We start from the raw sequence: 25,537 nt of genomic DNA, 5'->3' as shown, positions 1-25,537 counted from the left end.
TGCTCCATCAAATCTTAGAAATGTTTATTTGATTCTTACAATAGAGTGAAATGCAAGGTATGTATAAAATGTAATATCCTTTGATGATTGTCAATATTTGAATGTACTCAAAAATTAACATTTTCACATTATGAAATCTGTAAGCAATTTTAATGCCCCCAAATGTAATCACTTACCAGCTAATATGTAGATTACCATAACTATAGGTAATTCATATACATACCTGTGCAGCTATGGGGCACAGACAGACTTGCAATTTATCAGGTACTCTGAAATGTAAAACAAATATATTTTGTGAGTAAAAATAATTTTCAAAGTGGAACCAGTATTTATGCTGAGACAATTTCTGCAGAGAAGTAGAAAAGACTGTAGTCCTTAAACAGGTGAATTATTTTATATCTGAATTTTCCCCATAGGATATTCCAGTTCACCTTAAATTCATATGTGTGAATATATGCACACACAGCTTCCTGGAGCAGTGTGATCAAAAACAAGTACCAGCAAGGGACTAAGACTCACCATGGTCTCTGAAACAAAAATATTTTTACCAGAGGATGAAACAAACACTTAAAATTGATTTTTTTCTTTGGTATTCTTCCATAACTATTGCCTTCGTAATACAAATATGACTGCTACTCAGATTCATCTACACTCAGATTCATCAATGCTCAGTTTGGACTGGTGAGAAAGATAGGTGATTTTGTAGATCAGTCCACAGAAATGCATAAATAAATAAAAATAAGCTCTATGCTCATTAACTTCAAGTTACAACAGCAAATAGAAATGAGATTTTTATAAGAGGAAATGCTAAAGTTACACTAGATATGATGCCTCAATGCAACACAGTGAGAAAACTGCCATCGAAGTAGGTATTGGTAAAGAAGTCCAGCTTAAACAAAGTATGCAGAGTTTGCAATTAGACCCAAAATGTATTTGCATGAAGGTGGAAATTGTATTGCAAAATGCAGCCTCTGAACTACTGTGACCCTTAAATGCGTTTCATAATCTCTCTGAAAGCAAACTAAAATATTTAATCTCTATACTTCTGAACATAGTTGGTGATAGGAACATATTAAAGTCATTAAGTCTAGTTGATAAAATTTGCTTAAAAGTGTGAAAAAATAATTTTTATGATGACAATGAAACACCTCTTCATACAGTTCTGAGAGGAGTATGAATTGCTAAAAATTTTCTGGAAAACTATTGAGTAATATGATTAATGATTTAAAATTCAGAATCTTTAATTCTTCAGTAATTTTAATTCTAAACTTTACCTTACATAATGGAACATCAACAGAGATTTATGTTAGCAAAAAACTAAAACTAACAACTAAGCTAAATTTTCAACGGTAGAAAAATATATAGCACATCCATATAAAGAAATATGTTGAAACCATCTGCAGGGTAGTTCGTGGTTCTAAAGTATGTTATAAACATACAGAGTACAAACTGTATGGACATAATAGAATTTGTGTGGCTGAGAGGGGAAAAAAAGAACATAAAAAATTGTTATCATATTTGGATAATAAGATTATGCATGATTTTAATTTTTTCTTTTTACTTTCATACATAGTTAATCACTACAATAAACATTACTTTTATAATAAGAAAAACATTAGTTGTCAGAGAAGGGTAAAGGAAAAAAGTTTGAGTGCCATATGGAAATGATAAATCTAACCTTTGTATGTGAAATAAATTAACTCAGTCACACATGAAATTCACTAAGAATACCTACAGTGAAAAACACATCCTCCCTGGTTTCTCATAGGGGTACAGCCAGGGTCTCTTTTATCCCATTGCTTTAGAATATAAACCAGTAATTTGATAACACATTTTTTAATCATCTTAGTAAAACTTCCTTAATTATGCAGAGTGAAATGATAGCCAGAACAATTTAGGACTACAAATCTGTTCAACCTATTACAAACTAAGTTATTTAATAAGTCAACAGTATTTAGTGAGCATCTATTGCATGCAAAGTACTGTTAACCATTATATTTTAAAAGATAAATTAGAAAACACCTTACCCTCATAGAGCTAACAATTTAAAAATATTTTTAAAATTAATGTGTTTCTATTAATTTTACTGTGGATCCAAAACTGATCCAAAATAATAGTCTTAAAAAACAACAAAAAACAAAATTAAAAAAAACAAGTACTACAGCTCAGATAAAGACATAAACACAATACATACAGTTTAAGGAATTTGTGACAGATCTGGCACACTTGAAAAAAACATATCAGGTTTACTTTTTTGTATTATTGAGCAAAAACTGACATTTACATAACACTCAAAAAGTCTTAAGTACATGAATGTGTATCACTTATAAAATACCCTAGTAAATTACTATAAGTTTGTATTTTTTATCCTTATGTAGTCTACTTTTTGTCAATAGAATTATATAGTAGGAGACTGGTATGAAAGAAAATTGATTCAATCTCAGATACCAGATGTGTAAGACTGTCTCAGATTATCTAAAGCTACATATGCATAATTATTAACATATGCACAATTATTAACAAGATATATTTATTTTATTGTCACCCGAAGTAAATAAGTGAGTTACTTGCTAACTTTGCCAAAAACAACGCTGTACAATCACCTCCAGGGAAAGAAAAGAAGGTAAGGCTGGACAGACCAGTGCTAGGGAATCCCTAATAACCAAGGGGGGTGGTGAGTGAGGGATGTGAAGCACTTGGTTGTGCAGATAAAAGAATGCAGCACACAGTATCCTTGTGACCTGTAACCATAGTGGGCATTTGCCTCTCTGAAGCTAGTGCCACATTATGGCCCTCAGGTTCAGTCAATGGGGTCAGACTGTGTGAGGCTGTGCCACGCAGTAAGAGGAGCTATTCATGGGATCAATGACCTGTGGGTCTGGGACAACAGCAGAGTTATATGAGGCAGGATGGTGGATAGCTGATTAGCTTTTGCTACCAGAGAAACCTAGAATTGAGTTCTAGATCTCTCTTTTCAGTTGCAAGATCTTAAATGAGTTACATTTTCCCTGTTTGTAAAATGATGATCAGGCTCTTCTGATGGTACAGTGGTAAAGAATACACCTTCCATGGCAGGAGATATGAGTTCAATCCCTGGGTCGGGAAGATCCACTGAAGAAGCAAGTTGCCACTTCAGTATTAAGTATTCAGAAGTTCCCACTCCAGTATTCTTGTCTGGGAAATCCCATAGACAGGGGAATCTGGCAGGCTACAACCCATGGGGTCGCAAAACAGTTGGACATGACTTAGTGATTAAACAACAACAAAAATGATGATCATGTTACCTAACCTATAAGATTGTTTATGCCTATGCGTCCCTGGAAGCTCAGCGGGTAAAGAATCCACCTGCAATGCAGAAGACCCTGTTTTGATTCCTGGATCCGGAAGATCCCCTGGAGAAGGGATAGGCTACCCACTCCACTATTCTTGGGCTTCCCTGGATGGCTCAGATGGTAATGAACCCATCTGCAATGCGGGAGACCTGGGTTCAATCCCTGGGTTGGGAAGATCCCCTAGAGGAGGGCATGGCAACCCACTCCAGTTTTCTTGCCTGGAGAATCCCCATGGACAGAGGAGCCTGGCAGGCTACAGTCCATGGGCTCGCAAGGAGTTGGACACGACTGAGTGACTAAGCACACATTATATGCTATAGGCATGTAAAAGAACTAGCACAGTATGAAAGGAAACATTGCTGAACAGAAGCTATTAGTATTGTCCTAGTTGTATGAGGAAAGGAGAGGATGTTTGTACCTTTAAGCTAAAGAAGGAGTAAGGAGTTAGAAAGATAGCTTGCTCAATATATCACTTTCTATTCTACAACTCATCTAGGAGCCAGTCATGTGCTGGAGGTTCACAGAACATTTATGAATCAGGAAACACTCAAATAATATTAATAGCTACAATGTGCAACTCTAATCAGCATTTTAAAGCACCAATTCTATTAAGGAAGAGGAAGGCAGTAGAATCTAAGTAATATGTGCCCATTTTTCTGAATGAAAAATGAAGGACCACTGTCTACACTTAACTGAAACAATCAGGAAATGGAACTATAAGGGCAAAGGTAAACATAATTATTCAGCCGGAATCAGGACCAGGTATTGTAATCTCTCTAAAAATCACACGTGAACAGTATCACTTTTTTATGTATTCTAAAGAGACTCTGCAAAACTCTCCCAAGTTCACATATAACACAAGGTTTTGCAAATAGAAGTAAAAAATATTACAATTGGTTTTGCTCGCAGGGCTTAAAATACACAAATGAATACGTACTGAGGTTCTAGACCTTGTTTCTGTTTTGATCTGGAGGACAGCAAAAACTAAGAATTGTTACACAGTGTCTTTAGAATCCATTGCAGTTTACATAATCCCTAGAATTCTTTGGGTTTTATGAGGGTGAAGTTATTATCAGTACCATTCCTGATGGAGATATACTATAGAGGATTTTTTTTAAAGTTTTCTATTTCTAGGTTGGCATAGCTGTGTTCCCCAGTGGGAACTGAATAGGTCTGACTTTGTGCTGTGTTGACTGAGTTTATCTTCCCTTCATACTGGATGGGCCAGGCTAGTGATGGAAGAGGGGGTGTTTAATGTTACCTCTTGAGCCATTAATAAATCTAATACCTAATTCACTTATTGTGGTGCTGGAGAAGACTCTTGAGAGTTCCTTGGACTAAAAGGAGATCAAATCAGTCAATCCTAAAGGAAATCAACACTGAATATTCATTGGAAGGACTGACGCTGAAGCTGAAGCCCTAATACTTTGGCCACCTGATATGAAGAACCAACTCATTGGAAAAGAACCTCATGCTGGGTAAGATTGAGGGCAGGAGGAGAAGGGAGTGACAGAGGATGAGATGGTTGGATAGCGTCACTGACTCAATGGACATGAGTTTAGGCAAACTCTAGGAGATAGTGAAGGACACAGAAGCCTGGTGTGATACAGTTCATGGAGTCCCAAAGAGTCTGACATGACTTAGCAACTGAACAACAGCAGCAATTCACGTCAGGCACTGAAGTCTCAGCTGTGTCTGCAGGAGCAACGGCTCCATAAAAGAGCTCTGAGCCTAAATTTAAACTAAAAACTATTTCCCCCATGACTGAATGAGAATTCTTAGGAATATTCAGTGTTTTACATTTTAAATTTGGCCTATTTTAAGAAAAGATACTGTGTAATCTAAAATACTTTTATTTTATTTAATATGTATTTACTTCTTCCAGACTACAATTGATCTGGGTGCTCAATCATTATTATATTATTATACAATGTAGGTTTTAATAATCAATAAAGCCAGGTTATCTTTTTACATTGAGGTGTCCTGAATTCTGGAGTTTACCTGAACTGAAAGCTTATGAAGATTAAGAGGAAGATAATTTTAAAAGCAGACTTGAAAAACTTGTTAGTTATGCTTATTTTTATAAATTACTAAGTTAGATTTAGCCCTATCAGAAAGGGGAATAAAGAGAAGCAAAATTTATCTATTAATCAGCTCTGTGAACTGGAAACTGATAAAAGGCAATAAGGAAGGAAAAGGAAATCTTATGATAAACACCCGTTAATCCAAGGCACAGTTGGTCTGTCTAGACTTTAGGTCACACTTGCTCTAATAAAGCTACAGAGTGTAGTAAAAGCTAAGCTTACAAAATAATTCTGTATGTAAAATTTCTATTATTATTATTGGCTACCACTTAAAATGAAACAATTTAATATCAAATTTTATGTATAAACATGATGAATTTGAACTTTCCATAGAACCCTGATCCACAATATACTAAATATTAATAATTCTATCCTGTAAGTCACACTTCAGAGTTTATTAAATAGAAAATAGTTTTTTAATAGATGACTTGTAAAACTTAACTTTGTACATTAAAGTTTAAGGGTTAGTAAAGAAAATTAACAAAATTAAAGCTTAGAAAAATGTTAAAAATAATATTTTCAAAATATTCTCAACTTGAAGCTATGACTATGGAAAGGATTTATTCTTATGGAATGTGAAAATTCTACTGACCAGCTTGTACACATTCCTGGGGTCTTAATTTAGGTGTCACCTCCTCGAGAATCTGACGTCCTGTGCTTAATCTTGTCATAATAATCATCACACAGCATTGTAATTGTCTTTCACATAAGACTATAAAAATAGGAAACACAGGTTTTGCCTTATTCACCATTATGGCATTAGTTCCTAGTACATAATCGAATGAATTAATAGTAGGTATGGGTTAAATGCAGAGAAGGCAATGGCACCCCACTCCAGTACTCTTGCCTGGGAAATCCCATGGACGGAGGAGCCTGGTAAGCTACAGTCCATGGGGTCACTAAGAGTCAGACACGACTGAGCGACTTCACTTTCACTCTTCATTTTTATGCACTGGAGAAGGAAATGGCAACCCACTCCAGTATTCTTGCCTAGAGAATCCCAGGGACGGGAGCCTAGTAGGTTGCTGTCTATGGGGTCGCACAGAGTCGGACACGACTGACCTGACTTAGCAGCAGCAGCAGCAGCATGGGTTAAATGGGGCTTCCCTTGTGGCTCAAACAGTAAGGAATCTACCTGCAATGCAGGAGACCTGATTTTGCAGCTTCTTTCTTTGACTCTTCCTTCCTATTTTTCCTCTTAATCAGTACAAAACTAAATTATCAGAACCTGAGTCTCAAATTTAATAACAGATTACAAAGCTTGGTTGATTCGATCCTGAGGTGGACAGGTTGATCCTTATCTCCCTCTTCAGCAGATGGCTGGTATGGTAGAATTTGACACACACAGATCCCTGAAAGAATTCTGCAGTTCCTAACCAATTGTGTGGTTCTTCTCGGTCTCAGAGAGACAGGATCTGACTACTGTTCCTGAGACAGACCCAGCCATTATTTCGTTCTTTCTGGAATCCATTGAAGTTTGAATTATCCATGTGGTTACTGGTTTAGTTGTTTATTCCCTCTCCCTCACTAGGTTGTACACTCCATAGAGGCCACATTATTTTGTTCAGCACTCTATACCCAGGGTCTGGTTTAGTGCCTGACACACAATAAACACTCAATAATTATTGGACAGATGTGTAAATATAAGGTTTGGAGCAGCAGTTTTCAATCAAGAAAGACTGTAAAATTAGATAGGTAACAGCTACCTCTACTGTTGTTTTCTTCTCTACATTCCAAGTCTATCTGCCAAATGGAAGACTTGAAACTATAGGCACTCTTTTATTATAAATTCTGTTCAATAAATGGCAAACTTCAAAAGCAATACTAGGTAGTGTGGAGGTACAATATCTAGGAGATGCAATGGAATTATAATAAGAATAGCAACCACTTCCAATAAGAAGTTTAGGATTTGAATTCCAGCTTACTAAGTGTGTATCCTAGCGGAATTTACATAATCTCCCTAAATACTCAGTTTCATCTTATTTAAGATGGGGGGTTTTTGTCTAACAGGCAGTTTTTAATGGTAATTGAATAAGATTGTATATATGAAAGCAACTGATAGTATAATTCATGGCATTTAGGAGAAGGGGCTTACTACAAATTAGTTCTTTTGTGTTGGCCAGCCAATGTCTGCAGCAAAACAGACATGCGATTTGACTAAAAGCCCAAGAACAGATATTTTGGGTAGAGAAAAATAAAACAAAAAGGATTTAAAGGCAAGAAAAAAAGTATGTAGATGTGAGGGACAATAAGTAAAAAAAATTTATATATGTAAGATAGAGTAGTAGGAACATAACTGCGGTTAGACACGGAAAGACATCTTAACATAAAAGAAAAATTGACAAAAAATTTATTAGCTTTTTCTTAGGTGACACACTTTTCCCACATATAAATAAAATAATTACTACCATTACAGTTAGTAGAAAAATCAACTGAAATGTATATTAAATGCCTATTAGAGATTTAACATTCTTAACACATCTTTCACATGCTGAAAACTCAACCTGTGTAAGTGTAGCCGTGAACTTTATTATTTACTGTGGTAAGGCGACAGCATAACCTCATCTGTGCACTACCTGCAGAGTTGCAAAAGGCAAATGTGTACCAGCTCTTTAGGTACAATTACAGGGCACCAGAATTTAGAGTTGTTGTCGCTCAGTCACATCTGACTCTGTGCAACCCCATGAACTGCAGCATGGCAGGCTTCCCTATCCTTCACCATCGTCTGGAGCTTGCTCAAACTGAGGCCCATCAAGTCGGTGATGCCATCCAACCATCTCATCCTCTGTCATTCCCTTCTCCTCCTGCCTTCTTTCTTTCTCAGATCAGGGTCTTTTCCAATGAATTAGGCTCTTCACATCATGTGGCCAAAGTTGGAACTTCAGTTTCAACTTCAGTATCAGTCCTTCCAATGAATATTCAGGGTTGATTTCCTTTAGGACGGACTGGTTGGATCTCCTTGCAGTCCAACTCAAGAGTCTTCTCCAACACCACAGTTCAAAAGCATCAATTCTTTGGTGCTCAACTTTCTTTATGGTCCAATTCTCACATTCATACATGACTACTGGAAAAACCATAGCTTTCACTAGATGGATCTTTGTAGGCAAAGTAGTGTCTCTGCTTTTTAATATATTGTCTAGGTTTATCATAGCTTTTCTTCCAAGGAGCAAATGTCTTTTAATGTTACGGCTGCAGTCACCATCTGCAGTGATTTTGGAGCCCAAGAAAACAGTCTGTCACTGTTTCCATTGCTTCCCCATCTACTTGCCATGAAGTCTTGGGATTGGATGTCAGTTTTTTGAATGCTGAGTTTTAAGCCAGCTTTTTCACTCTGCTCTTTCATCTTCATTAAGAGGCTCTTTAGTTCCTCTTGGCTTCCTGCCCTAAGTGTGGGGTCATCTGCATATCTGAGGTTATTGATATTTCTCCCGGCAATCTTGATTCCAGCTTGTGCTTCATCCAGCCCAGTATTTTGCATGATGTACTCTCTATATAAGTTAAATAAGCAGCGTGACAATAAACAGCCTTGATGTACTCCTTTACCAATTTCGAACCAGTCTATTGTTTCATGTTCATTTCTAACTGTTGCTTCTTGACCTACATACAGGTTTCATAGGAGGCAGATAAAGTGCCTTTTAAAGTATCATTTAACATACTTTTAAATATCATTTTTCATAATTAGTTGCTTTCATTTTCTTACTACTTTAGTCAAACTTATGCCAGCTCCTTCATTAAAATTGTTTTCTGTCTAACTATTGTCTCTGTCTAAGTATTGTCTCTGTCTAAGTATTGTTTCTGTCTAAGTATTGTGTGTGTATTCTTTGGTCTCTTCTCAAAATAAGAAAAAGAATAAAAGGTCATAGAAGCATTGCATATCAACAGTAAGCACCATGCAACCTCAAAGAATGCCCACCTGATATCAGTAAGTTCATTAAATGAGTTCATTTGAAATTATAAGCTTTGTCTACTTGTGATAAACTGACTTTTAAGTCTATCTATGTTCTCTGTATGACTGCCATCTTCATGAGGGCTGGAATCTTGCCCATTTTTCTTTCTTTTCTATCATCACCACCTAGTTCAGGGACAGGCACATGATATACAGCCATTGAATATTTTACCCATTAAGCAAATATTTCTTGCATCTTTATTTTAAGCCAGTCATTATTTTAGGTGGTGAAGATATAGGAATGAACAAAACAGACAAAATTTTCTGATCTCAAGGAAGTTATGTATTTGTGTGAGCAACTGACAATAAGCAAGGAAAATAATTTGAATGCATAGAATGATAGACAATGGTCAATGCTAAGAATTAAAATAAAGTGAGGAAAGGAGAAATAAATTCTAAGATGGGAGATTTGTGGTTGAAATTTCAGATAGGATGGGTAGTGACGGTATCATTGAAAGATCACATTCAGGTAAAGACCTGAATAAATACAAAAATGAGTTAGGAAGGTATCCTTGGGAAAAAATACAAACAAAAACATTTAAGCCAGAGAAATTATAAAAATTCCCCTGGGAGAAGTATGCTCTACTCTTTTCTATAAAATCTTAGAAATGTTCCTGTTAAAACATATCTAAAACAGAAAATATACAAACATATACACTAACAAAACTTTTAAAATGTTTAATCTTTCAATAAATTAAAATTCTAAAAAGACAGGAAAAAAAGGAATGTGAAGCACAAGGCCTTATGATGTTCCCACAACATCCCGGGGGTATTATCCAATTCAGTAATAATCAGGAAGACTCAGGGACAGAAGGCAGTTGTACAATAATGGCAATCACAGAGAATGGCCAGTTAATGCATGGACTACCTAGAAAAAGAAAAAGAAAAAAAAACCTCTCTAGCAGGATACCTTCAACAACCGAGATCATGTGGGAGTCTCATAGGTAAAGCAAATCCCAATTAAGAAGAGCTTACATATCAGAAATATCAGAGATAAAGAAAAGCTTTTCCATATGAATCAGCAGACACGAAAGTGCTTTACATCAAATATGAGCATTAAGCTAGAAAATGAATTGGGAGGGCACAGCCTTAAGAACTGAAAGAAGAGAATATTAATATCAGAATTTAGTGGGGTAAAACATTTAAAATGATAAAAAATATTTACAGAAAGAGGCAAAAATAAGGAAAAACATGAAAAAGCAGATGTGATAGGAATAAAATTTATATTAAAGTTAACATTTGGAATGAGGCTATATCACATTAGATGCCAGACAAGGGAAAAATTACTGAAATGAAAGATAATCCTAAGTAATTTACCCAGAATAAAAAGATAAAAATGAAAACTTTAAGCAAAGAGATTAAGATATATGAAGAACAGAATAAAGGTATCTAACATATGTCTAAAGTTTAGTTGGGAATGAGAAAATAAAGACAAAAGGACAATATCTCAAGCAATAATGGGCCCTTTCCAAAACTGAGAAAGATATGAAACACTAGATGTATAAAGCAAGTCTTTTTTTTTTTTAGTTTATTTATTATTTATTTATTTTTTATTAGTTGGAGGCTAATTGCTTCACAACATTGCAGTGGGTTTTGTCATACATTGATATGAATCAGCCATAGAGTTACACGTATTCCCCATCCCAATCCCCCCTCCCACCTTCCTCTCCACCTGATTCCTCTGGGTCTTCCCAGTGCACCAGGCCCGAGCACCTGTCTCATGCATCCAACCTGGGCTGGTGATCTGTTTCACCATAGATAGTATACATGCTGTTCTTTCGAAACATCCCACCCTCACCTTCTCCCACAGAGTTCAAAAGTCTGTTCTGTACTTCTGTGTCTCTTTTTCTGTTTTGCATATAGGGTTATCATTACCATCTTTCTAAATTCCATATATATATGTGTTAGTATGCTGTAATGTTCTTTATCTTTCTGGCTTACTTCACTCTGTATAATGGGCTCCAGTTTCATCCATCTGATTAGAACTGATTCAAATTCTTTTTAACAGCTGAGTAATATTCCTTTGTGTATATGTACCATAGCTTCCTTATCCATTCGTCTGCTGGTGGGCATCTAGGTTGCTTCCATGTCCTGGCTATTATAAACAGTGCTGCGATGAACATTGGGGTGCACGTGTCTCTTTCAGATCTGGTTTCCTCAGTGTGTATGCCCAGAAGTGGTATTGCTGGGTCATATGACAATTCTATTTCCAGTTTTTTAAGGAATCTCCAAACTGTTCTCCATAGTGGCTGTACTAGTTTGCATTCCCACCAACAGCGTAAGAGGGTTCCCTTTTCTTCACACCTTCTCCAGCATTTATTGCTTGTAGACTTTTGGATAGCAGCCATCCTGACTGGCGTGTAATGGTACCTCATTGAGGTTCTGATTTGCATTTCTCTGCTAATGAGTGATGTTGAGCATCTTTTCATGTGTTTGTTAGCCATCTGTATGTCTTCTTTGGAGAAATGTCTGTTTAGTTCTTTGGCCCATTTTTTGAATGGGTCATTTATTTTTCTGGAATTGAGCTGCAAGAGCTGCTTGTATATTTTGAGATTAATCCTTTGTCTGTTTCTTCATTTGCTATTATTTTCTCCCAATCTGAGGGCTGTCTTTTCACCTTGCTTATAGTTTCCTTTGTAGTGCAAAAGCTTTTAAGTTTCATTAGGTCCCGTTTGTTTATTTTTGCTTTTACTTCCAATATTCTGGGAGGTGGGTCCTAGAGGATCTTGCTGTGATTCATGTCGGAGAGTGTTTTGCCTATGTTCTCCTCTAGGAGTTTTATAGTTTCTGGTCTTACATTTAGATCTTTAATCCATTTTGAGTTTATTTTTGTGTATGGTGTTAGAAAGTGTTCTAGTTTCATTATTTCACAAGTGGTTGACCAGTTTTCCCAGCACCACTTGTTAAAGAAGTTGTCTTTTTTCCATTTTATATCCTTGCCTCCTTTGTCGAAGATAAGGTGTCCATAGGTTCGTGGATTTATCTCTGGGCTTTCTATTCTGTTCCATTGATCTATATTTCTGTCTTTGTGCCAGTACCATACTGTCTTGATGACTGTGGCTTTGTAGTAGAGACTGAAGTCAGGCAGGTTGATTCCTCCAGTTCCATTCTTCTTTCTCAAGATTACTTTGGCTATTTGAGGTTTTTTGTATTTCCATACAAATTGTGAAATTATTTGTTCTAGTTCTGTGAAAAATACCATTGGTAGCTTGATAGGGATTGCATTGAATCTATAGATAAAGCAAGTCTTAAGAATAATAATTAAAAATAAATTCAAACCTAGAGACATTATAATGAAATCTAGAACACTGTATCACTGATGATCCAATCAAAGAAAACACAACTCACAGTGTTTAAAATGAGAATAATATGATGTATGCAGAAGAGGCTGATAAGTGAACCAAGGTATGGTGATACAACCCAGAAATTTTTTAGCAATGGCAAGGGATGGAGGGGTAAAATATGGAGTACTGGTGAACCAGTTGGGTCACCACAGAGAAGTAGCAGTACTTGGAAATGTAACCCAAGTTGACAAAGGAGAAATATTCTTATTTCTCCTTTCCTCCAGTCAGTTACCAATGATTCCCATTGGATGAGCCCAGGCAGAAGAAAACTGATTTTGGAACCTGGAAATTCAGCCCGAATTGTCAGCTTTCTTCAAGAACAACCAGGAAGAAGAGAAAAGAATGAATCTTTTCTTTGAATGTGTCAAAAAATCCACAATCTGTACAATTGCCAAAGACAGAGAGTAAGGACAAATTATCTGTAGAGAAAGCTCAACTAAACTGATACTTAACATCTCAACAGCAACAACAGAATCTAGAAAACAGTGGAATAGTATCTTCAAAGTATTGAGGGAAAATAAGTACCATAGTTTATATAGTCAAAGAAGATGTCATTTTAAAAGTGAGAATATCAGAATCAAAAACTGCAATGTGATATAACCTCATACCAGTCAAAATGGCCATCATAAAAAAGTCTACAAATAATAAATGCTGAAGAGGGTATGAAGAACATGGAATCCTCTCATACACTGTTGGCAGGAATGTAAACTGGTGCAGTCACTATGGAGAACAGTATGGAGGTTCCTTAAAAAATTAAAAATAGAGCTACCATATGATCCAGCAATCCCACTCATGGGCAGATGCCCAGAAAAGACTGGAATATTACTCAGCCATTAAAAAGAATTCATTTGAATCAGTTCTAACGAGATGGATGAAACTGGAGCCCATTATACAGAGTGAAGTAAGCCAGAAAGACAAAGACCAATGCAGTATACTAACGCATATATATGGAATTTAAAAAGATGATAATGATAACCCTATATGCAAAACAGAAAAAGAGACACAGATATACAGAACAGACGTTTAGACTCTGTGGGAGAAGGTGAGGGTGGGATGTTCAGAGAGAACAGCATTGAAACAAGTATACTATCAAGGGTGAAACAGACCACCAGCCCAGGTTGGATGCATGAGATGGGTGCTCAGGGCTGGTGCACTGGGAAGACCCAGAGGGATGGGATGGAGAGGGAGGCGGGAGGGGGGATCGGGATGGGGAACACATGTAAATCCATGGCTGATTCATGTCAATGTATGGCAAAAACCACTACAATATTGTAAAGTAATTAGCCTCCAATGAATAAAAATAAATGGAAAAAAAAAAAAGGACAAAAGCTCTAATTCAAAAAGATACATGCACCACAATATTCATAGCAGCAGTATTTACAATAGCGAAGACATGGAAGCAACCTAAATGTCCACTGACAGATGAACGAATAGCAATATTGCTATACAATGGTATATAAATATAAATGTATATATATATAATGTATACATATAAAAATATAAAATTTATGCATCTATAAAGGCTTCCCTTATATATCCATAAGGGATTCTATGGTGGCTGAGATGGTAAAGAATCTGCCTGCAATGCAGAAGACCGGGGTTCAGTCCCTGCATTGGTAAAATCCCCTGGAAAAGTGAATGGCTACCGACTCCCATGTTCTTGCCTGGGAAATCCCATGGAGAAAGGAACCTGGCAAGCTACAGTCAGGGGGTCACAAGGAATCGGACATGACTTAGCAACTAACACTTTCACACTTTCACAAGGGCTTCCCAGGTGGCTCAGTGGTAAAGAATCTGCCTGCCAATGCAAAGAGATACAGAAGACACATGTTCGATCCCTGGGTTGGGAAGATCCCCTGGAGGAGGGCCTGGCAACCCACTTCAATATTCTTGCCTGGAGAATCCCATAGACAGAGGAGCCTGGCATGCTACAGTCCATAGTGTCCCAAAGAGTCTGACACAACTGAAGTGCAGGAGATTCAGGAGACATGGGCTTGATCCCTGGGTCAGGAAGATCTGGAGGAGGAGATGGCAACCCACTTCAGTACTCTTGACTGGGAAATGCCATGGACAGGGGAGCCTAGCGGGCTACAGTCACAAGGAGTCAGACATGACTTAGCGACTGAGCATGTATGTACATGAACAACTTTATACCATCTCTTTGAACCAATTATTAAAGCTATTTTAAAACTTAAAGGACACTTTTGTTGAAAATGAAACTAGCTTGAGAGGAATTAGAAAACCTGAACAGATTTTTATAAATTAAAATATTACCTAAGCAGTTAGAAATCTAGATAAACACACACACACAGGCACCTACACAAGTCCAAGTACATTTAAAGGCAACACTTAATAAACCTTCAAAAATCAGTACAGTCTGTTATAAAAACTATACTGCAAAAACTGGAAAAGCACCTTAACTGATTATACAAGACTATTAAATATTCATACCAAAATTAGAAAAAGGCATTATAAGAAAGGAAAATTATTTTCTATAATAAGGATTAAGAAGTACAACCAAGCGAAGAGCATTCAGAAAAAAAAAAAAAAAAGGTAACAAGAACTATCATTTATTTAAACCCCACTAAGTGATTTGCCGAGTCCTGCACATATAATTTAATCTATACATCATCCATATAAGGTAGTGTTATTTGCATCATTATCATCATTTTATAAAGGCAGAAAATGGTGTTCTAAGAAAAGAAATTGTCTCAAGGTAATAGACTTAATAAGTGGCAGAACTTGATATTAGGAGACTAAAGCCTATTACTTAAAGACTATATTCTACTGTTTCCTCATCTTTAAAAAATATATTCAAATGCAACATTGTAATATCTAAATAACACTAAATATAATTTTGAATGCAATATTATTTTTAACTTTCAGTAATTTTACTATGATATGCATAGGCATTGTTTTCATCAAATTTGTTATGTCTGGGGTTTGATAAACTCCTTGAATATGTATGTCTTTCAAAACCTTTAGGAAGCTTTTACTTTTATTCTTAAAATATTTAAATAATTATCCTGTCCATTCTCAACTGCATATATACTAGATGTTTTAAAATTTTCCTTCAGGTTTCTGAGTTTCTGCTTATTCTTTCCATTCTTTTTTGAATTACTCTTTTTCAGATTGGATGAATTCTATTTATCCATCTCAAGTTCACTGACTTATCCTTCAGCCACATCCATTATGCTATTAAGCCTACTCGGTAATTTATTTCAGATAATGTATTTTTCTGTCCTAAAATGCTCATTCTTTAATACAGATATATATTTTAGAATTTCTCTGCTGATATTTCATATCTTTTTATTCATATTAACCATATTTTCTTTTACTTCATTCAGCTATTATAATTAATAATTCAGCTTCTTTCAATTTCTTTTCTGATAATTTTAATATCTGGGTCATTTCAGAATTTTCATCTATTGCTTTTCTTTCCCTTTGAGAAAGGATTACAATTTACCATGTTTTTTGTATTTGGACTAATTTGGGGTTGTTTCTTGGACACTGTCAATGTTAACGGTGAAAATTCTGGATTCATTTATACAGAAACAGAGAAAGCTGGTGTTTTTGTTCCAGCCAGTCATTAGCTTAGCTAATCTCAAGCTGCAAACTCTGTCCTATTCAGATCTGTTCCAATTGCTTTCAGTCTGCCCTGTGCATGTATGGTTCTGGGGTCAGCCAAAAAGTGGTAGGCAGAGCTTGAATATGGAATGAGAGTTTTCCCAACTCTCTTTCTTTTCTTAAGTTACCTCTCACTCTCTGGCATCCCTGTCCCTTCCCATATTCCTCCAGTCTTAAAGCATCAGACTCTCTTTTGAAGTTTAGTTTCTTTTTCTGCCACTACAACTGCAGATGCTCTCAAGAAAAGCCACAAAAATGTGAAACTCACCCCACCCTCTGCTAATTGCTTAATACAAGTTTCAACTCCCTTCTATAAAGCTTCCTTCTATTATTGTTCATTCTCCAAAATGCTAATATCATTGTATTTTGTTTTGTTCTTCTTTGGTTTTGTTTTTGGTCAGAGCTTATGGTTGTTATTTGTAGGTAGGTTGTGTGATTAGAGATTTATTTTTCCACACCAGAAGTAACTCATGAATTATGCTTAATTCTGGGAATAGAAGGATTTAAATAGGTACCAAGAAATACAGATAAGATTTGAAGTCAATGGGCTAGAAACACATCACTTGCTTTTGGAAGAGGCTTAAACAATAACACATGAAGAAAGGGGAAAATAAAGTGAATAATAAGCAAATTTAAAGAAATAATGTACCAACAAATAGTTAAGAATGCAAGTCAATATATATATATATGCATATATATATATTTTTCCCCACTCATCAAACTTTTGAGCAATATTTCTCAAAACTTTGGAGAGTGGGAAAAAAATAATGTCAGTCAAATGTCTCAGGACTAACACCCTTCAACAGATCCCAAAACCAAAGTAGGAAAAACAAAAGAAACTAAAAGAATCTTTGTCCAAAATCCTTTGCCAAGATTTACAGTAATCCATAACATATCTCAAAGCCTGAAAAACTATCTCAAGAACTAGTAATAAATAAGTTCCCAAGTAAATTATATTTTCTAAATTAAAAGCAAGCACATACTCAAATGAAAAATATTTTTTCAATTGAAGCTAAAGCAAATTCACTTTATAGTTGACAATAGAGCCCATATATTTCTATCATTACAAGGTTTATTTTCAGATCTTGATGCATTATGGGATACGGTTATATCAGATGGTAAGGAAAGAAAATCCTATTTAAAATCCAGCAAGAATACAGTCTCTACAAGAGATACCTTTTTCTCCTTTGGTATGCTTTTGGATCAAATTGTATTAGGCTACAGCAAAAAACACTGCCCTTACCACCATGAACCATCAGAAGATATGGTTCCACTACTAGGCAGCTGTGGGACTTCGGACAAGTTCCTATCAAGGCTTGAGTTTACTTATGTGAAATGTGTGGCTAGAAGATATTTTTTCTCTACTTTCCAATTATAGCATTCTTCAACTATACAAATAGCCTCCATTTGTTGCTGTTGTTGTTGGCTGCGAAGCATGTAGGATCTTAGCTCCCAATCAAGGATGGAACCTATGCCCCCTGCAGTGGTAGTGTGGAGTCTTAACCACTGGATCACCAAGATAGTCCCTAAACAGCCTTATTTCTGGAATTTTCATATTTGAAGACTTGCGTGATATCTACAAAACAAGTTTGGATAATTCCTCAGATTTCAGGCCTGTAGAGAATATTTCAAGAGAGATAGATAGTCCCTTGAAGAAAAGTAGGGGGAAAAATGCAGGCTTTCACATACAATCTCAAGTAAATCATCAGCTGACACCTGAAGCTGTCATACCATACAGAGATAAGAAGCTTGTTTACATCAGTACTTCAGATGAGTGGGAGAACATTGTGAATGGTGTATTAAAAATAATTTTCAGTTTGAAGATTAAACAAGTGGACATTGACTAAAAATTTCAAGAAAAGATGCTGCGTATTGTTTAAGATTCTGAAATCTTTAGATCTATTATCTGATAAAAACTCTGTTTAGAAGCAAAAACAGGATAAGTAGTACAATGCTGTTTATAACTGCTTGGATTCCATTCATTAAAATAACATTAACAAGCATTCATTAAACACCTGGGGCTTCCCAGGTGGCACTAGGGGTAAAGAAGCCGCCTGCCAATACAAGAGACACAAGAGAAGACATGGGTTTGACCCCTAGGTCGGGAAGATCCCCCTGGAGGAGGGCATGGCAACTCACTCCAGTATTCTTGCCTGGAGAATCCCATGGACAGAGGAACCTAGTGGGCTATGGTCCATAGGTTTGCAAAGAGGCAGACACAAGCAACTTAGCATGTATGCACACATGCATTAAGCACCTGGGTGGTACAAGGTGCTGTACTGTTCACTTCGAGACATAGACACATAAGACAGAGTTATGTATCTGCCTTTAGAGAGTTTATAATCTACCAGAAGAGATACACACACGAATATATACATACATATATACATATGTAAATAATAATAGTGCATAGAAGGAAGTGGTAAACACTATGAAGAAGGAACAGAAAGCCCTGTGTCTTCTGGCTTATTCCCTATAGGGAACTACAGTATCAGGGATCATACTGCAGAAGGGGACCAACCACACAGCATTCAGGGCATTCAGAGCTAGTCCAGGAAGCAAGAGATGGAGGGATTGCTGGAGGAATCTGGAGAAACCATGGCAGAGCAGTGGACCTATAGGACAAGCAGTCAGTTGAAGATCTAACAGGTGCCTGTCTCCTGTCTGGATGATAGCATCTAATTTCTGGACCAATAGCTCAGTTGGTAAAGAATCTGCCTGCAATGCAGGAGACCCTGGTTCAATTCCTGGGTTGGGAAGATCCACTGGAGAAGGGATAGGCTACCCACTCCAGTATTCTTGGGCTTCCCTTGTGGCTCAGCTAGGAAAGAATCTGCCTGCAATGTGGATGACCTGGGTTTAATCCCTGGGTTGGGAAGATCCCCTGAGAAGGGAAAGGCTACCCACTCCAGTATTCTGGCCTGGAGAATTCCATGGACTGTATAGTTCATGGGGTCGAAAAGAGTCGGACACCACTGAGCAACTTTCACTTTCACTTTCTGGGCCAAAATCAGGATCCAAAAATGATTCTGTGCAGGTGAGAGTTGAAAAAGGAAAGCAACAGAGTGAGTACTCTGTTATGGAAAGAAGGATGTTCCAAGTTGGGGAAACATCAAGAATAGCAGAAATAATTTTTTTTTCTAGTGTTTTGTCTCATGAACATGCTTATGTAAGCAGAAATTATCTGAACAAGTAACAAATTCTATCAGTTTACAAATTCTGGCAGTCTAAATTAAACCTGAAGATGAGGACAAAATTACCTTCAAGTTCCTATTTATAACTTTCTATTCCCTAAAAGGCTATTTATATAGCTTATATGTGCAACTGACTTGTATCCTTTCTAAATCATTCTATTTAATTGTGAAACATTTGGAATCAAATATCATTGGTCTTCATTTTGTTCTAAGGGGCAGTAAGAATGAACTAACGTATAATCACACCAACAGCAAGAGTAAGAATTTAACTCCTTCTTTTGAAATGAAGAGACAAATAATTTAGCCAAGAGCTTCCAAGTTTAATTTACAAACCACAAAAATCTATAAACATAAATTATGTAGTGAAAATTTCACTTATTCTTACATGAATATAACCATAATCTCTTGAATATCAGTTTTAACAAAATGAATAAGAGTGCAACAGAGTTCAGATGAAGCTTATTTCTTGCCAAAATCTATATGAATGCCAAATACCTTCCAAGCAGATTTTCCAGCCACTTAGTATAAATGAATCTTCCTGCCTTACATTTAAAAACAATTCCTCATATTGGGCACTTGCAACTAAGTTACAGTCTCCTTCATCACTGCTTAGCAGTGAAAAGATCTAAGGGAGATAGAGTGAACCTTTTAGGCCACATGAGTACTGACAGTGGGCCACATGTATTATGCTTCTCTAGAGACAAGATACACAGCAGAAAGATCAGGTGTATTATGTTTTACCTTTGAATCCTGATTTACAAGATGGGGAAAGGAAGATTGGGAGAAAGGGAACTAATATTTAATTGCACCCTCTTTTGGGCTAGGCACTTAGCAAATATTTTACAACCTAATCTAATCACAATCAAATGAGGTATAAATACCATGCAAAACAAAAAGAAGACCATAAAGAAGGCTGAGCACTGAAGAACTGAAGATTTTGAATTGTTGTTTAAAGAACACTCTTGAGAGTCCCTTGGACAGCAAGATCAAAACAGTCAATCCTAAAGGAAATCAACCCTGAATAATCATTGGAAGGACTGATGCTGAAACAAGATCCAATACTTTGGCCACCTGATGAGCTGAACCGACTCAATAGAAAAGACCCTGATGCTGGAAAATATTGAAGGGAGGAGGAGAAGGGGACAACAGAGGATGAGATGGTTGGATGGCATCACCTAATCAATAGACATGAGTTTGAGCAAGCTCCAGGAGATGGAGAAGGACAGGGAAGCCTGGCGTGCTGCAGTCCATGGGGTTGCAAAGAGTCAGACACAACTGAGTGACTGACAAAAAGAACAATACAAGAAGCAATAAGATTCAAAAAGGCTGTTACTTTCATGATGTCATGTATTACTTAATTGATGACATCATGACCTAAGTCTAATTTGACCCTGACGTTTCTTTATTTCCCTTAAATTTATTATTGTTTATGTCCCAGTTTATAAAAAAAAAAAAAAAAAGCATACTTCATTAGGGTCGCATCTCAAGCTGTTTGGGGTGAATTTGTTTGCCAGGGGTAGTACTGTTTGTGTGACATCCGCCTCTTCTTCAGATCTAGTGTCATGGATCACTATAATACAACAAGCTGAAGGAGTATTTATGTAACGCACAACCCAGAGAACTGACTTCAAAGGTGGTGAGTCTCACTACCACAGTGATGGCAGCAGCCTGTTCAAAGACTGATGAAATTTTGTCTTTGCCCCATTTGTTTCTGTTCCTTAGAGTCACCAAGGGTCACTCTACCATGGGTGAGCCTACAGCCACGGTATCCTTTCTTTTCAGGCTTTTCTCCCTGCCAAACTTAACACATCAAGTTCTTTGATATCATAGATGTCATCAGGCCCTAAGCATCTCAAGGCATCCTTTTGAACCCCTTTAACATTTTCTTTTTCATGTAGCCCAAACCCTGTGACTCATCACTTTATTCTTTTACTCATACTCTGTGTTCACTTTCTGGCTTTCCTCTGTTTCATTTACCTCTACTCCTTTTGGTTAAGATTCTGAGATGAGAATTTTATATAAGTATTTTATTGGAATCTGATCCCTGGAAACACTAGTGAAGGAAAAAACTGAGACAAAGAAGGAAAATGAGAGAGTCTGCAAAGATCATCATCAATGGTTCTGGATCCCTATTCTTACATGTTGCCCCACCCATCAAGAGAAAAAGTTTTTGTTCCCCATCTTGAATCTGGGTTGGCCTGGTACCTTGTTTGGGCCATTATATTGCAACAGAAGTCACACTGTGTCAGTTCTAAGACAAGGTCAGAAGAGTTCTAGCAGTCTACTTTTTTTGCTTTCTTGGGATGTAGATACCATATAAAGAAGTTCTGACTACATTAATGAATAATTAGAAAGCATGTAGATAAAAAGAGGTTCAGACTCCAGCTATTTCACCCTTGGCACTGAGGCCTCAAACTTGTACATACAGCCATCATGGATGTTCCTGTCCCAGTCAGTCTCCCAGTCAAGTGCAGCCATATAAGTGAACTCTGGTATTATTAGGCAAAGTAGAAGAACTCTCGGCTCAGCCCAGTCACCACACAGCACTGTGAGAAAAAATAAATCCTACTGTTTTAAGCAACTAACAAAACTACCTAAAGAGATAGTTTGTTAGACAGCCATAAGGAAATAAGTAAGTAGTCAATAAAGGGTGCATTTATTAAGCAGCTTACTACTACAGCAAACTGGAGCTCAATTCTTTTGGGCTATTCTGGCAAACAGTATAGAACATGCTTCACAGTCATCCCACATAAAGGGTGGGGATGCTAGGATATTTATCCACTAACTTGCCACTAGTTATTTGCTTAAAGCATCTTCTAGGGACATTAAATCTTTGGCACTTTAAGCATGGCCAGAACTTGAGCCAAACTTGCTGAATATCCAGGAAAGGAAAACCCTTTGAGAGTCAGAGTATCAGTCATAAGAACTCTTCAGTGACAAGAAATGAGTGGTGGAGAAAAATAGAGAGTCACAATATCAGTGAAGACCCAATCCCGGAGGGAGGGAACTAAGATGGTGGAGGAAATAGGATGGGGAGACCACTTTCTCCCCCACAAATTCATCAAAAGATCATCTGAATGCTGAGCAAACTACACAAAACAACTTCTGATCGCTAGGAGAGGACATCAGACACCCAGAAAAGCAGCCCATTGTCTTCAAAGGTAGGTAGGACAAAATATAAAAGATAAAAAGAGAGACAATAGAGTTAGGGATGGAGGTCCATCCCGGGAAGGGAGTCTTAGTAGAGGAAGTTTCCAAACACCAGGAAACCCTCTCACTGGCCAGTCTGAGGGAAGTTTTCGAATCTCGGAGGGCAACCTAACTGGGAGGAAAAATAAATAAAATCCACAGATTACATGCCTAAAAACAACTCCCAGCAGAAAAGTACCCCAGACGTTTGCATCCGCCACCAGCAAGAGGAGCCTGAACGGAGAGGAGCAGGCAGCATTGCTTGGGGTAAGGAACAGGCCTAAATGCCCTGAGGGCAATCGGAGGGAGCTAAAGAGAGATAGCAACTTAAACTGTGGGATAGCAAGAGAGAGAGAAATAACCTGGGAAAAGCCCTAAATTTAGGCACTATCCGCCCGCCCGTTCCCAGAACAAAGGACTGAGCGATTATCAGAGAAGAGCTAGCCGGCTGCAGACCGGCCCATCCCCCGCCGGAGGCAGGAGGCAGGGTGGAAGGGAAAGGGGCAAACTCGGCCCCAGAGATGGCACCCCCTACCAAACTGCAAACAGGCTCCCAGCTTCTAACCAAAGACTTCCTGAGATTCTGGATGGTTCACATCCACTGGGAGGGTCGCAGCCAGAAATCAGCTCCCCAGAACAGACACAAGGTGCACCAGACTGGTGTGCCCGGAAAATGAGGCTGGGACCGCGGAGGGGATAAGGCACGCTGCACCGGGGAGAGCGCGCTTGTCAAGCTCCTGGCTGCCTGAGCTGCTCTGACCAGGGAAGGCACAAAATGCAGGCCCACGGGAGTCTGCGTCTTTGTGGAGTACCCGAAAACCTGAATCTGAGCGGCTTAGGCCTGGGAAGTGCACGCAACTCAGGGCCCGCTCCCTGGAGAGCAGCCTGGAGCCTGAGCAGTGTAGACGGGGGAAGCACACAAGCCCGCCGTGAGCCGGGGCAAACCCAGTGTGGCCGGAACACTGCGAGTGCTCCCCACACACGCCAGTGACATTTGTCTGCTGTGCCCCTCCCTCCCCGCAGCACGACTGAACAAGTGAACCTAAACAAGAGACCACCTTCGCCTGCTTGTGTCAGGGCGGAAATTAGACACTAAAGAGCCCTGCAAACAGAAGCCAAATAAACAAAGGGAACCACTTCAGAAGTGACAGGTGCAACAGATTAAAATACCTGTAGTCAACACCAACTACACTGGAAGGGGCCTATAGATATTGAGAAGTGTAAGCTCTAACAAGGAGCTATCTGAAACTGAACTGAACCCACACTGCCTGCAACAGCTCCAGAGAAATTCCTAGATATATTTTTACTATTATTATTATTTTTTTAATAAAAAATTTTTTTCTCTCTCTTTTTTTCTTTTTTAAAGTCCTCTATTACTCGTTAATTTTCATTTTTATAACCCAATATAACCTGGCCAAAAAAAAAAAAAAAGACCCTATTTTTAAAGTGAACTTCATATATATTTCTTAAATTTTTTGTGTTTTTATGGTTTTTTAATATTGTATTTTTAAGAGTCTAACCTCTACTCTAGATTTTTAATCTTTGTTGTCAGTATTTGATACCAATTTTGGACATTTAAGAATCCAACCCTCAGTACCCATTTTTACTCAGGAGTGTGATTACTGGTTTGATCACTCTCTCTCCCTTTTGACTCTCCTTTTTCTCCCCCAGATCACTTCTATTTCCTCCCTCCCCCTTCTCTTCTCAACCCAATTCTGTGAATCTCGGTGGGGTGTTCTGGGCTGCGGAGAACACTTAGGGAACAGAGTACAAGGAAGATCTGTCTCTCCTCTCTTGAGTCCCCCTTTTTCTCCTCCTCCTCAGCTCTGTCTCCTTCCTCCGTCTCCTCTTCTTCATGTAACTCTGTGAACCTCTCTGGGTGTCGCTCACTGTGGAGAATCCTTTCACCATTAACTTAGAAGATTTATTATCAGTGCTGTATGGAGGGAGAAGTCATGAGGCTACTGAAAGAATAAGACTGAAATCCAGAGGCAAGAGGCTTAAGCCCAAAACCTGAGAACACCAGAGAACTCCTGACTACAGGGAACATTAATTAATAAGAGATCATCCAAAAGCCTCCATACTTATACTGAAACCAACCACCACCCAAGAGCCAGTAAATATCAGAGCAAGACATACCACGTAAATTCTCCAGCAACGCAGGAACATAGCCCTGAGCATCAATATACAGGCCACCCAAAGTCACACCAAACCCACAGACCCATCCCAAAACTCACTACTGGACACTCCATTGCACTCCAGAGAGAAGAAATCCAACTCCACCTACCAGAACACCGACACAAGCTTCTCTAGCCAGCAAACCTCGACAAGCCAAACATACAGCCCCACCAACTGGGAGAAACCTCCACAATAAAAAGGAACCACAGACTACCAGAATACAGAAAGACAACCCCAAACCCAGCAATCTAAATAAGATGAAAAGGCAGAGAAATACCCAGCAGGTAAAGGAACATGAAAAATGCCCACCAAGCCAAACAAAAGAGGAGGAGATAGGGAATCTACCTGAGAAGGAATTTAGAATAATGATAATAAAAATGATCCAAAATCTTGAAAACAAAATGGAGTAACAGATAAATACCCTGGAGACAAGGATTGAGAAGATGCAAGAAATGTTTAACAAGGACCTAGAAGAAATAAAAAAGAGTCAATTAAAAATGAATAATGCAATAAATGAGATCAAAAACACTCTGGAGGGAACCAACAGTAGAATAATATAGGCAAAAGATAGGATAAGTGAGGTAGATGATAAAATGGTGGAAATAAATGAAGCAGAGAGGAAAAAAGAAAAAAGAATCAAAAG

At 37.8% G+C, this 25,537-nt stretch overlaps 1 protein-coding gene across 38 annotated transcripts in view; it reads right to left on the bottom strand.

Moving 5' to 3' along the window:
• Positions 1–25,537, bottom strand: part of ZBTB20 (zinc finger and BTB domain containing 20) — an 846,735-nt gene that overhangs the window by 616,317 nt on the left and 204,881 nt on the right. For all 38 annotated transcript variants that reach the window (XM_061167116.1, XM_061167114.1, XM_061167131.1 and 35 more), the window contains one exon: positions 224–269. The gene's annotated coding sequence lies outside the window, so the exon portion shown is untranslated. The remainder of the gene's footprint in view (positions 1–223; positions 270–25,537) is intronic.

The sequence above is a fragment of the Dama dama genome, chromosome 19 (genome assembly GCF_033118175.1).
Source record: "Dama dama isolate Ldn47 chromosome 19, ASM3311817v1, whole genome shotgun sequence".
In the NCBI taxonomy this organism is placed as follows: domain Eukaryota; kingdom Metazoa; phylum Chordata; class Mammalia; order Artiodactyla; family Cervidae; genus Dama; species Dama dama.
Note: the sequence above shows the minus strand (reverse complement) of the source record. Positions and strands in the feature narration are given on the sequence as shown.